The sequence below is a fragment of the Mesocricetus auratus genome, unplaced genomic scaffold (assembly GCF_017639785.1).
Source record: "Mesocricetus auratus isolate SY011 unplaced genomic scaffold, BCM_Maur_2.0 Super-Scaffold_15014, whole genome shotgun sequence".
NCBI classification, from domain to species: domain Eukaryota; kingdom Metazoa; phylum Chordata; class Mammalia; order Rodentia; family Cricetidae; genus Mesocricetus; species Mesocricetus auratus.
Genome location: NW_024429186.1, coordinates 61,278,306 through 61,292,277, shown reverse-complemented (window position 1 = coordinate 61,292,277; position 13,972 = coordinate 61,278,306). Strand labels below are relative to the sequence as shown.

Below are 13,972 nucleotides of genomic sequence, written 5' to 3'. Positions count from 1 at the left end.
ATAATATATGATAGGCCTACTCAGAAAAATACTATGCAACTATTGGTAGTTCAACATTACAGGGGTGAATCTCCTAGAACTGCATTCCGTGAGGATGAGTCCCCGCCGCTGGCGGAAACGATGAGCTAGAGCTTTTTGCCCAGAGCCTGTAAGGTGTACCCAGGGAGACCTGTGCCTCTAAGAGTTTCATCTCCTTTTTGGTTTCCAGGCTTGACACTCTCAATCAATGACAAACCTCTCCCTCCACCCTTAGTGAGCGGGGAGGGGCTTATTTAGAGGTCAATGCGCGCATTCCCGCGACGTCACCACAGAGGCGTAGTGTATGTATATAACTGGCACGCAGAGGATGACGGTTCCACAAAAGTAGACTTCAAATGCTGCTAATGGATAATATCCACATAAGTACAGGGTGGTTTTAGGGTTCAGTATGAGAACAAGGGAATGTGAGGGAGAGAAGGAGCAGTAAAGAAAAGACCGTAAGTAGAGAGTAAGTCTATAATGGTAGACTGCCTGTGCAGGGGCGTAAGCAACTCATACTTACCTGGCAGGGGAGATACCATGATCACGAAGGTGGTTTTCCCAGGGCGAGGCTTATCCATTGCACTCCGGATGTGCTGACCCCTGCGATTTCCCCAAATGCGGGAAACTCGACTGCATAATTTGTGGTAGTGGGGGACTGCGTTCGCGCTCTCCCCTGACAATTCTTGTCTAAAAAGTGAGATTTGTTTACACCTAGTGTCCCCTGTTCTTTTCTTCGTAGGTTCCGTCGGAGCTCTAGGGTCTAAGAATTGTATGGTTTCACGTGTGCATCTGCTGGCTATAGTAGAACTCTATCTACACCAGGCTCCTTTTCCCTCCTGTTTCACTAAGGAGCCCTTGTCAGCTCCTTTTTCAAGAACCAGACCTCACGCTGCCCATCCATCCATCCACCCTGCTCAGGGGGCTCTGGAGGGTCGGGCAGCCCGAGAGAGAAGAGGCTTCCTGCCCCGGAAGACCTCTCCTCAGGTTCGCCTCTTCTTCAAACGCGGCGTACACAGACACAAGTGTCTAAGCCCGCGTGAGGATGCTCCGGTCGGCAGAGCGCTTGCGTGAAGTGCGTGACCCTTAATCTCACACTGCACACGGCTCCAAAACTTCCCAGCCACGAGGGTCGCTAGCAGTGAGCTCTAGGCCATCCCGGGCCACTGAGTGACAAGACTCCCGTCTCAAATTCCCTCCCAAACCCGGTAGAAACAATTCCAGGAAAGGGAGTCAGTGCTCTTCGAAGGTTCCCGGCTTGGTGTCGTGGCCGTCGCTCCTTCAAAGATGCAGTGGAGCCTGGCGACCCGGGACTGGCTGAGCACCCTTAAACCGCGCACGCTCTCTCCAGTCCTTTGCGGCAGCGGCACCTTTATTCTTGGGGCACTCAGGCCTCTAGGTCAGAGATCTCTTTGAATCAAGCCTCTAGTGTCCGTTATTGCAAAACCAAAACAGTTCTAGGGTCTGGAATCTCTGGGCCACCATGGTCGTCTCTGGGAGGGTCCTCTCTTCTAGGTGCCAGAGAACTTGGTATCCTCAGCTTCCGTTTTGTTTTATTAAACTATTTTATTTGCATTGGTATGGAGGTGTCAGATCCCCTGAAACCAGAATTACAGACAGCTGAGAGCTGCCATGTGGGTGCTGGGAATTGAACCTGTGTCCTCTGTTAGAGCAGCCAGGGCTCTTAACCCCGAAGCCAACTCTCCATCCCGGCATCCTCATGCTTTATCACTCTGTCAACCCACAGTTGGGGCGTTGCATTTTCGGCTCCAGACCATGCCACATCCTGGGAGTGAAAATGGATTGAGAATATATATGGAGATCCTTATCCCGGCACAGAGGAAACTCTCTCTCTCTCTCTCTCTCTCTCTCTCTCTCTCTCTCTCTCTCTCTCTCTCTCTCTCTCTCTCTCTCTCTCTCTCTCTCTCTCTCTCTTACTCACTCACACACACGCACACACACGAGGCTGGAAAGATGGCTCAGCAGTTTAGCACACTGACTCCTCTTCCAGAGCACCGACCCGGGTTCGACTCCCAGCACCCACATTGTAGGGAAAAGGGACCAGTCAAAGAAACACAACCTGAGCAGAACCAAAGAAATGCACCCTGACCCTGAAACCAGTGCCAACGGAACACACTGTGACCCTGGAATCAGAGTCAGTGAAAGAAATACACCCTGGCCCTAAAATTGGAGCCAAAAGGCTAAAAAGGACCAGAGAAAGAAACACACTTTGGCCCTGGAACCAGAGCCCATTAGCTCAGGAGATACTGTCCCTTTCCCCTTCTCCAGGAGACCATGTCTGTCTGTCTGTCTCTCTTAGAGTCCTCCTTGTTTCCTAGCTTCTCTGGTGGTGTGGATTGTAGGCTGGTACTCCTTTACCTATTGTCCTATCATTTCTATATCCCTTCTTTATCTTTTTCAAAGGAGATCCCTGAATCCAATCTCCTTTGTTCAGTTTTTTTCCTGACCATTGCCAATAACAACTTGTAACAACCACTATAAACGATGACAAACATCCACAACCCACTGAAAGACCAAAAACCACTCGCCCCACATCCTGGGAGTGTGGGCATCATGTTCTCTGCACTGCTTCCTGTTGTCCTGGGTGGAGGGGGTTAGGGGGGGCGGTGCCACCTCCAGGGGACCCTGATAAAATTGAGATAATGGCCAAGACCTGGGAGATCAGCCCCATCCTTTGCTGCCAGTCTCTGTGTGATGGGAAAGTTTCGGCTGGTGTCCTGCATAAGAGTCTGGACCATCTCAGCTGGCCACCTTGAAACTGTCCTGAGCGGTTTGTAGTCTAAAGATGATCTGTGGGCGGTGTTTGTCAGCTTAGAGGCTGGCCTTACCACAGTCCAGGTGGAATGAAATCATAGGGCCCCATCATCCCTTTGGAGACTTCAAGGGTCACTGTTAGGAATTGTGATGGTTTATTATAGAAAATGTAAACGTTTTGTTTGTTTGTTTGTTTTTTGTTTTTGGCTTTTCCAGACAGGGTTTCTCTGTGGCTTTGGAGGCTGTCCTGGAACTAGCTCTTGTAGACCAGGCTGGCCTCGAACTCAGAGATCCGCCTGCCTCTGCCTCCCAAGTGCTCGGATTAAAGTCGTGTGCCACCAACGCCCGGCTGAAAATGTAAACGTTTTAAATGTCATATGCAGCAAATCTTTGAGAGGCTGAAGGACCACAGTTGTTAAGTACATCTGAGGTACACAAACTTAATTCCTAGTTACCTGATAGAGACTCAAGCCTGAAATCATGTACAGGAAGCCAGATGAAGCCTTTTTCTAGAACTAGTTAGTACTCTATATGATCATTAATAACTTGTCAGAAAATTTGATCTTATAAATGTTGAGATAATATTTTACCTTAACCTCCAAGCCATCTTTCCAGCCTCGGGGTACTTTGAAAAGCTGAGTTCAGCTCTACTGTCAACTATTCTGGGATGTTGAGATTTCAAGTCTTTTGTGAGAAAACACAGCCCAGTTCCCCTGACATGCTGGCTTCAAGTTTGAAGCACAGGCGCAATTTTTTTTGTCTTTCACTGCGGTAGCCAGGTAAGGGTGAACAAGTGTGGTTTAGAGGCACTACCCGGGCCACATAGCACCCGGGGTGGGGGTGCGGGGGGGGGGGGGGGGGACGCTGCAGGTCGGAAGCCCGATCCCAGGCTTCTTGGTTTAGCATTTTTATTTATTTAAGTCGTTGGTGCTGAGGACTGATCTCACATGCTAGGCATGCCCTCTCTCACCAAGTTATATAATGAAGTCCCCGCCCAAGCCTTAGTTTTGTTTGTCGTTGTTCTGAGACAGGGTCTCACTGTGGAGCTCTGGCTGGCCTAGAACTCCCAGAGCTCACCACACACCAGCCCTCAAGCATTAGTGTTTCTGTTTTGTTTGAGGCAGGGCCTCGCTGTGTAGCTCTGGCTGTCCCGGAACTCACTATGTAGACCAGCCGAGCCTCCAACTCACAGAGATCCAATTGCCTCTGCCTCCCGAGCCCTGGACCACTGGGGTTAAAGGCGTGAGCCACCTTGTCCATCACAAGTCCCAGTTTATTCTGTTTGTTTTTAATTAAAATCCAAGAGCAGGCTGCACTCTTGTTTCTACCCCTCACAAATTGACTGTGGGCGCTACTCCTCCTCCTTCCCCCCCTCCCCGGCGGCTGGTCCCGGGTCCTGTGAGAAAGCCTGGCACGCACAAAGCCCCGAGAGTGTGACCCCGGTAGAGGACGCTGGCACAGAGCCTGGATCACACCTCCAGGCTCGTCCTAGGCTATGTAGTGCGTTCGAGATGGGTCGGGATGGGAGGGACGCGGGGCGGGGCGTATGCAGATGAGACGGCGCGCAATGGCTGCCGGTCCCGCGGGGCTCGGAGGGGCGCGTGTCGCGCGTGCTAGCCGTGACACGGAGTCTCCTTGAAAATTTTTTCTGCATTATTCCTACCCTGGCTTTCTTCAATGATAAATGGTGGTGTGGTACTGAAAATTCTAGAAGATATCTTTTGCTGTTTAGTTTTTGGTCGTGGGGTTTTTAGCACAGCAATGAAAACCCTAAGGTAGACATTTATTGTGACCCACTGTTGGGAAAAGTCTCCCTAGGAGTGCTGCCAAACTGTCTTCTACATATACATATTCATTCCCAGAGATGTGTATTGTCCTCAACTGGTCAGAGAAGAGCTTTTTTGAAGCACATTGACATCACTGCTCGATTCCACAACCGGTCAAAATGCTGAGAATAAATAACAGCACTCAATTGCAGATGGACTACACCAGCCTCACCCATGCAACGTTCAGGGAACTCAGAACAGGCAGCGAGGAAGGCGAGCTGTGAATTGCTGTCTGCTGGATACGATGCAGCGGTTGCACGCATCTCCTCACAGAAGCCGTGTTTACATGCACGCACAAAACCTGCACGAGCTATAGCTAAATGTGTGTGTAGTGCATGAGGGCAGGGGCTGTGGCGATGGCCAGGGGTTTCCTGTGAGTCTTCTACCAAGTGGACTGCGGAGATCAAACTCAGGCCGCCAACCATAACAGCAAGTGTGTTTACCCCCTAGGCCCACTTGGCAGGCCCAGGATTCACCGTTGAAGTGCTCCTCGTGGGGTGGGGGCAGTCTAGCCAGGGGACCTTGGGTGGGGGTGCATAACAAACGTAATGAGTGGACAGTGTGCCAGGCCCTCACCGACACCGAGAAAAAATAACACATGTAGGGGCTGGAGAGATGGCTCAGAGGTTAAGAGTACTGCATGCTCTTCCAGAGGACCTGGGTTCAATTCCCAGCAACCACAGGGTGGCTCAGAGCCATCCTTAGTGGAATCTGATGCCTTCTTCCGGCGTGCAGGCATACATGCAGATAGAGCATTCATGGATAAATACATCTTGGGGGGAAAAATCAATAGTCTCAGGGTGGGAAGCGGGGAGACAGTGGAGGACACTACTGTGAGTTTGAGACCAGGCAAGACCACCAGGTGCATGGGTGTACACCTTTAATGCCAGCTGCAGCTGGCTCGCTCCATCTCCGAATTTGAGGCCAGCCTAGTCTACAATGCAAGTTCCTCCAAGGGTTACATAGATGCTGCCCCCACCCCTATCCCCTTCTCCTCCCCCAAATGGCTAGGGGACAGCAAGGTGTCTCACTGGGTAAAGGTCACCGCTGCAAAGCGAGACAACCTGAGTTTGATGCCCAGACCCCACGGGGTGGAAGGGATAACCGACTTCCCAGAAGTCGGCCCTTGACGCTCGCTCGCTGCAGCGCCCACACACGCCCCCCCCCCCCCCATTAGATTTAATGCATGAAACCCAAAGCAAAGAGAACAACGGGGCACACCTAGTAGGCCGCCTTCTGCAGCCCTGTAGAACAGGCCATTGCCCGGCTGGCCGTGGGTCACCGTAAACTGTCACCCTGCATTCACGGCTGTGGGGAGTGCGCTGAACGTTCGCCTATCTACTCGGGAGTCTAAAGAGGTGGCACTAGGCGTTGCCGTAAGCATGGGGTGTTCCAAGCCCAGAAGCAGACGTCGCCTACCCGGTGGGGGGGCCCGGGGACGTTAAGCCGAGCAGTCAATGGTTCCACGGGGGTTGTGAAGAAGCCGAGCTGGAACCGTGGGAAGCCCATTGACCTGCTGCCTTCTGCGGCCGGTGAGGCTGGAGAGTGAAGCGGCTCGAGCACCGTGCAGAAAACCGGTTGAGACACCCTCAGGTTCTTGGCTTCAAAGCCTGCTGGGGTCAGGCGGCAGACGCGTCTACTGACTCCGGGAGCGGGAGGCTGGAGGGACCCGCACATCGGCCAGGAGCCTGTCCTGCGCTTGCGGAGGACCAGAGTGGGGGTCTCAGCACCCACTTAGGCCCCTCGCGGCCGCCTGTAGCTGCAGTCGCAGGCGCCCGAGGCGGGATCTGCGGGTCCCTGCACCCAACACACACGTACCGTTTTCCTGGAGGTTGAAACTTCCTGAGGCAGGACGTGCACAACTCAAAATCGCTTCCGGAAGTTGCTGAAGCTGAGCAGACCCCACTGGGCCCGCCCCCTCGCTTCCTCGCCCCCTGCTTCCTCCCAGGAGTGCACAACAAGGCTGCTGGGAGGCCCCCTCGTGGGAGCCGGCTGCAAAGGAGACTCTGCGAGCAGAGCAGCAGCCTGAAGAAACAGAAACCCGCAGAGCTGCCTGGACGAGGTGAGGAGCAACCCAGACACTGGAGGGGACCCACACTCTCCGAGCCGCTCCCGCTGCCTGCAGGTGTGCGCCACACTCCCGGCTTTGTGAGCCTTCCCGGGCTGTGGAGGGCTCCGGAGACGCGGCTGTCTGAGTCATCTGTGACCCCCCCACCCAGGTAAATAACTCCAGACGGCCCATTGGTTCACCAGGTCGGACGCCGAGGGAACCCGCGCTTTTGTCTGCTGTGTGCGGCCCCTCTGTAGTCAGTAGACGTGTGTGATGCAGCTCCCTGGGGAAAGTCTTTCACAACTCCGACATGACTTTTAAAAAGGCGTTTGAAGGGAAGTGAGCTGAGACGCTCCTTGAACTCTACGTTGTGTGGTGGGGCACGTCCATCTTTACCCTAGAAACAGCAAGCAAGGATTTATCCTTGACCGAGGGCAACCAGAACTGAGCACCTCACACAGGAGCCTTTGAAGGGAGCTGTGTTCGCTGCACGGCTGGGAAGCGGCTGCCCTAACTGTGGCCTCGGGGGTCAGGACCGCTGCCTACCCCCAGTAGAGCAGTGGGGGGGGGGGAGAGGAAGACTTGGAGCAGACGCTCTCCCTGCCAGAAGCTGTCTTAGGGGAGGAAAATAGGTCGACACTCTAGACCCGAACGGTCGGTCACTCCGCAGACCCCACAAGACGACTCAGAGCTGAGAGAGGGCCGGGCTCGCCTGGGATGAAGGGAGTAAGAATGGAAGAGGAAGGAAAATGGAAAGAAGGAGATCGCTCCTTCAATGTCTGCCAATGGTCTGGGGTCCTGCAGAGGGGGTGACAGACAGGGCGAGCACAGGACGGCTCGGCGGAAGGAAGCTGCTGACAGTGGGCGACAGCCACGCCTAATGCCCTGCGAGGACTCCCCCGGCCTACGAGGGTTAGGAGGAAATCGACTCCCCGCCGCCATCGGTGTTCAGAATCAGGACAGGCAGCAGGTCCCGCCGATTCTCTGGCATCGATTTTGCAGCTGTTAGGATTACCGGGGCGAGCCACTGCAGTGAGTGTAGTCACGGTTTCTGCTCGAGGCTTGCAGCGAGCTTGCACACGAAAGGAGAGCAGTTCGCTGGGCCGAGGGGGCAGCTCGACCCGCAGATAAGACTCGCTTGCCTGGCACGCACAAAGCCCCGAGAGTGTGACCCCGGTAGTGGACGCTGGCACACGAGCTAGTGTCGTCAGGGAGGAGGGAACCTTAGTGGAGAAGCTGCCTCCAAAAGACCGGTCAGGAGGCTGGAAAGCCTGAAGGTCATTGTCGTGATCAGTGGTGAGTGAGGAAGGCCACTGTGGGCGCTGCCCCACTCCCCGGCGGCTGGTCCCGGGTCCTGTGAGAAAGCCTGGCACGCACAAAGCCCCGAGAGTGTGACCCCGGTAGAGGACGCGGGCACAGAGCCTGGATCAGACCGTCAGGCTCCTCCTAGGCTACGTAGGGCTTTCGGGGCGGGGCGGGATGGGAGGGACGCGGGGCGGGGCGTATGCCGATGAGGCGGCGCGCGATGGCTGCCGGTCCCGCGGGGCTCGGAGGGGCGCGTGTCGCGCGTGCTCGCCGTGACACGGAGCGCCATGTCGGTGAGGGGCGACGAGCGCGTGCGGGGCGTGGAGGTCGGGCGCGGCGAGGCGGCGTCGCGAGTGCGGTGACCGTGCGTTGTAAGGGCGCCGTGTGTGAGGGAGAGCGCGCGCGGGGCGTGAGCAACTCATACTTACCTGGCAGGGGAGATACCATGATCACGAAGGTGGTTTTCCCAGGGCGAGGCTTATCCATTGCACTCCGGATGTGCTGACCCCTGCGATTTCCCCAAATGCGGGAAACTCGACTGCATAATTTGTGGTAGTGGGGGACTGCGTTCGCGCTCTCCCCTGGTAATGCTGGTCTTTAAAAGTAAGATTTGTGTTTTTGGTCATTTTTCCGTGTAATATAGTATAAGCTGTTTTAGAGCATTATCCTCCTCAACTACTTGTTAAGAAAATGCCTTAAAGTCGGTGGTGGCGAATTCCTTTAATCCCAGTACTAGGGATAAACCCAGCGAAACAAACAACAACCGCCAAGACTAGAAGCAACTTAAGGAGAGGATGCAGTATCAGGGTGGGAACTCAAATGTAAGCGTCTCGGGAGTGGTTGGGTCGGGACAGGAGTGGTGCTGCGCCTGCTGCACAGCCTGTATCCGAGAATGTGTCGAGGTTGTCGGGATTGAGGACACAGAGACTAGTCGGTTGCGTTATGCTCCCCAAGAAGGCTCACGAAAACTTCCCCAGAAATGCTTCCCTCCAGAAAAGCTTCTGCCATCCATCCTCCCATAAGCCCACACACACTCTTCCTCCTCCTGGTTGGTGGTTAAATCCCTGACACCAGAATCGGTAGCAGCAGCAGGGGGCAGCTAACCATTGGAAAGATGAAAGTTAGGTGTCAGTGAGCCAGCCCTTATTGGCAACTTATGGCTCCGGTAAACATTTCTTAGGGCACTGGATTGTTTTCAGTAAACATGTTTTCAGTAAACATTGTCTCACAGCTGCCTACTCCCAGGCTGATGGGGAAGCCAAGGTCTGTTGTTCCTAAGGAGTGGGTCAGGTATTCTGGCACTCGGGAGTCACAGAATACTGAGTGTTACACAGCTCAGGTGGAAAGGTATCCTGGCACTCGGGAGTCACAGAATACTGAGTGTTACACAGCTCAGGTGGAAAGGTATCCTGGAGCTCGGGAGCCAAGGACCACCACAGGTTGCAGTAAGCTTGGCAGCTTACAGCCTTGCCTCAGAGTAAGGCTTCTCCGGTGTTATCAGCTCCGCTCCGGCAGGACAGGGTCTTCCAGCTGGGGATGTTCGCCTAGTGTAGCAGTTTTGCTCCACAGGAGGTTTCTAGGGTGAAGTTGCTACAGTTCAGCTCTGCTCCTGGAGAGCGGAGAGTGGGGAGCAGAGAGAGGAGTGTAACAACTCCGCTCTGCCAAGGAAGGTTTCCCGGACAACTGTTACAGAGCTGCTCACTCTGCTCTGTGCTCTGCTCAGGGTCGCCTCTGCTTTGCCACCGCTGCAAAAGATCTTCACCCGAAGCTCATCCAAAGGGGTTTATTGGAAGGCAGCTGGACCAGCCAAGCTGAACATACACAGGGTTTATATAGGGATTCCTGGGGTTGGGGAAGTTTTTCCAGAGTAGGGATTGGTCCGATTTCAGTGCTGAGCTCAGATTGGCTAGAGCTCTGCTCCAGGATTGGTTAGTTTTCTGCAAAGGGTTAGGGTCAGATTTGGCTGTGGTTTCAGGGCCAAAGTGTGTTTCTTTCTCTGGTCCTTTTTAGCCTTTGGGCTCCAATTTTATGGCCAGGGTGCATTTCTTACACTGACTCTGATGCCAGGGACAAAGTGTGTTCCTTTGGCAGTGGATTCAGGGTCAGGGTACATTTCTTTGGTTCTGGTTGCACGGCCAAAGTGTGTTTCTTTGGCTCTGCTCAGGGTGTGTTTCGTTGACTGGTCCCTTTCCCCTACTGCTTCAAAGCCACAGAGAAACAAACCCTGTCTCAAAAAACCAAAAAAGAAAAGAAAAAAAGAAAGAAAAGAAAATGCCCTTCCGGCTGTCCTGCCTATAGAGGCAGTTTCTCAACTGAGGTTCCCTCCTAGCCACTTTAATCCCAGCAGCACTCAGGCAGTGCAGGATCTGTGAGTTCACCGCTGGCCCGGTTTACAGACTACACTTATGTCAGCTTCATACAAGCCACAGTCACTGGAAGGGGGCGGGGAGTTCAATATAAGACCTGGCTGTAAGGTTATTTTGGTTCTTTTTTTTTTAACTTGTTTATCCATCAAGCATACAGTGTTCATTAGAGATGGTTGTGAGCCACCATGTGGATGCTGGGAATTGAACTCAGGTCCTCTCAGCAGCCAGTGCTCTTAACTTCCCAGCCATCTCTCCAGCCCTATTTTCTTTTTTCTTTTCATGAGACTGTTTCTCTGTACAACAGCCCTGGCTTTTCTTGTCCCTACCTTCTTCCTTCCCTTTCTCTGTATAGCTGTTCTGGAATTCACTCTGTAGACCAGGTTGGTCTAGAATGAAGAGATCGGCCTCCCTCGGCCTCCTGATGCTGGGACGTGTGGGCCACTGCCGCCCAAGGAGTTTTGTAGAATAGAAACCCTGAGACAGGTATCATTCATTGTGACCCTGTGAACTTCCTTAGGACTGTCTGCAGGTCGTGTGACTTCCCTCCCATTGTCCTTTTGTTGTGCTGAATGGTCATGCTGTCAAACTGCCTTCTAAATACTTATCTTCATGTCCGGAGATGTGTTTTTCTCAACTTGTCAGAGAAGAGCTTTTCTCCAGCACGTTGATGTAGTTAGCGGTCAAAATACTGAGAATAAAGAGCTGACATGAATGATTTACACCAGCATCAGCCACCAACACTCAGGAAACCCAGAAGAGGGGGGGGAAGTAAGAACAGGACCAGAAGAAATGTAAGAGCTGGCGGTGGCGGCCCACGGCTTTAATCCGTGAACTCGCGACGCACAGACCATATAATAAATAGACCAGCCTGAGTGGCAGAACAGAGCGGAGAAAATGCCAAAAACCAAAGGTGTCTACGTGGAAGAAAGGGCATACAAACGAAACAGTGGTGGGGAACATAGAAAGGACTTGGGTAGTAAAAAAGAGATAGTTTTTTCCAGGCAAAGGAAAACACCAAGGAAATACACTTTTTAAAAAAAAGAAAGGCTACTTTTCAACCATCAAAAACAGGGGAGAGCGCGAACGCAGTCCCCACTACCACAAATTATGCAGTCGAGTTTCCCGCATTTGGGGAAATCGCAGGGGTCAGCACATCCGGAGTGCAATGGATAAGCCTCGCCCTGGGAAAACCACCTTCGTGATCATGGTATCTCCCCTGCCAGGTAAGTATGAGTTGCTCACGCCCCGCGCGCGCTCTCCCTCACACACGGCGCCCTTACAACGCACGGTCACCGCACTCGCGACACCGCCTCGCCGCGCCCGACCTCTACGCCCCGCACGCGCTCCTCGTCCCTCACCGACATCGCGCTCCGTGTCACGGCGAGCACGCGCGACACGGGCCCCTCCGAGCCCCGCGGGACCGGCAGCCATCGCGCGCCGCCTCATCTGCATACGCCCCGCCCTCGGCCCGGTGTCACAGGCCCCGCTCTGCCCAGTGCGTGCCCAACGCTAGGACGCAGACAGAAGGGCCCAGGCCCCGAGCTGCAGGGCACTCCGCGGACGGCCAGCCTCCCCTCCCGACCCACCGATCGCTCTTCGTTTCCATTCAGCTGCTGCTGGGTGTGGTGGCCGCACACCTTTAACCTCCGCATTCCAGAGGCTGGGGCAGGGCAGAGGGAGACAGACAGGGGACCTCTTTGAAATCCAGTGTCTCGAGGTCTAGGCCAGCCAGCACCACATAACGAGATCGATCCTGTTGTCAGAGGAAAAACAAAAGAAATCCAGTTGCTTTTCTCCTATCAACCACCGTCCTGAGGTTGAGGCTGAGGGCTTGCAACCTGGGAGAAGCGGCGACCCTGCCAGCTCAGCAGAAGGACGGGAACACCTGCCCGACAGGAGACCCAGCGTTCGGCCACTTAGAGTAAAGCAGAAAAGGCCAGTAAGAGATACTGGTTACGTAGTGATTTCCTTTAATCACCAGAAATACCAGGCCAAAGAAAGCTGTGCATCAAGCCTCCCTCTTTCTCGACTGCATAATTTGTTGTAGGGGGGACTGCGTTCGCGCTCTCCCCTGGTAATGCGGTGTCTGAAAAGTAAGACTTGTTAATTTGCTATTCCTTATATCTAGTGTCCCGTGGACTGTGCAGTTCTTTTCTCAATTGGTTCCTTAGGTGTTCAAGAATTTAAAACCCTAGGGTTTCACGTGTGCATCTGCTGGCTATAGTAGAGCTCTGCCTCCAGCAGGTTCCTTTTCCCTTCTGTTCTCCAAGGGTTCTTTCCCGTACAGTCAAGGACCTCGCTCTTGTCAGCTCCTTCTTCAAGCACCATCCATCCACCCTGCTCAGAGGGTCGGGCAGTCCCAGAAAGAAGAGCTTCCTGCCCCGGAAGACCTCTCCTCTGGCTCGCCTCTTCACGCGCGGTGTACAAAGACACAAGTGTCTAAACCCGCGTGAGGATGCTCCGGTCGGCAGAGCGCTTGCGTGAAGTGCGTGACCCTTAATCTCACACTGCACACGGCTCCAAAACTTCCCAGCCACGAGGGTCGCTAGCAGTGAGCTCTAGGCCATCCCGGGCCACTGAGTGACAAGACTCCCGTCTCAAATTCCCTCCCAAACCCGGTAGGAACAATTCCAGGAAAGGGAGTCAGTGCTCTTCGAAGGTTCCCGGCTTGGTGCCGTGGCCGTCGCTCCTACAAGGATGCAGTGGAGCCTGGCGACCCGGGACTGGCTGAGCACCCTTAAACCGCGCACGCTCTCTCCAGTCCTTTGCGGCCGCGGCACCTTTATTCTTGGGGCGCTCAGGCCTCTGGGTCAGAGATCTCTTTGAGTCAAGCCTCTAGTGTCCGTTTTTGCAAAACCAAAACAGTTCTAGGGTCTGGAATCTCTGTGCCAGCATGGTCGTCTCTGGGAGGGTCCTCTCTTCTAGGTGGGAGTCGCTACTTGGTATCCTCACCTGGCAGAAGGTACAGCTTTATCACGCCGTCAACCCACAGTAGAAGCATTGTGTTTTCGGCTCCAGACCATGCCCGGTATCCTGGGAGTGAAAACGGATTGAGAATATGCATGGAGATCCTTATCCCGGCACAGAACAGGAAATTCTCTCTCTCTTTCTCCCTCTCTCTCCCTCTCTCTCCCTCTCTCCCTCTCCCTCTCCCTCTCCCTCTCTCCCTCTCCCTCTCCCTCTCCCTCTCTCCCTCTCCCTCTCCCTCTCCCTCTCCCTCTCCCTCTCTCGCTCTCTCTCTCACACACACACCAGGCTGGAAAGATGGCTCAGCAGTTTAGCGCACTGACTCCTCTTCCAGAGCACAGACCGACCCAGGTTCGACCCCCAGCACCCACATTGTAGGGAAAAGGGACCAGTCAAAGAAACACAACCTGAGCAGGACCAAAGAAATGCACCCTGACCCCGAAACCAGTGCCAAGGGAACACACATTGTCCCTGGAATCAGAGTCAGTGAAGGAAATACACCCTGGCCCTAAAATTGGAGCCAAAAGGCTAAAAAGGACCAGAGAAAGAAACACACTTTGGCCCTGAAACCAGAGCCAAATCTGCCCTAACCCTGTGCAGAAAACTAACCAATCCTCGAGCAGAGCTCTAGTAGTTTTTTTTTTCCTTTGTGCCCTGCTTGTCCA

At 53.9% G+C, this 13,972-nt stretch overlaps 3 non-coding genes across 3 annotated transcripts; 2 read left to right on the top strand and 1 right to left on the bottom strand.

Moving 5' to 3' along the window:
* Nucleotides 1-533: 533 nt before the first annotated feature.
* LOC121139632 lies at nucleotides 534-697 on the top strand. The gene has a single exon (XR_005876541.1). It is a non-coding gene; the product is annotated as a U1 spliceosomal RNA (small nuclear RNA).
* A 7,697-nt stretch (nucleotides 698-8,394) lies between these two features.
* Nucleotides 8,395-8,558, top strand: LOC121139631. The gene has a single exon (XR_005876540.1). It is a non-coding gene; the product is annotated as a U1 spliceosomal RNA (small nuclear RNA).
* Nucleotides 8,559-11,409: 2,851 nt separating this feature from the next.
* On the bottom strand, nucleotides 11,410-11,571 carry LOC121139633. Its single transcript, XR_005876543.1, has one exon. It is a non-coding gene; the product is annotated as a U1 spliceosomal RNA (small nuclear RNA).
* Between the last annotated feature and the right edge of the window lie 2,401 nt (nucleotides 11,572-13,972).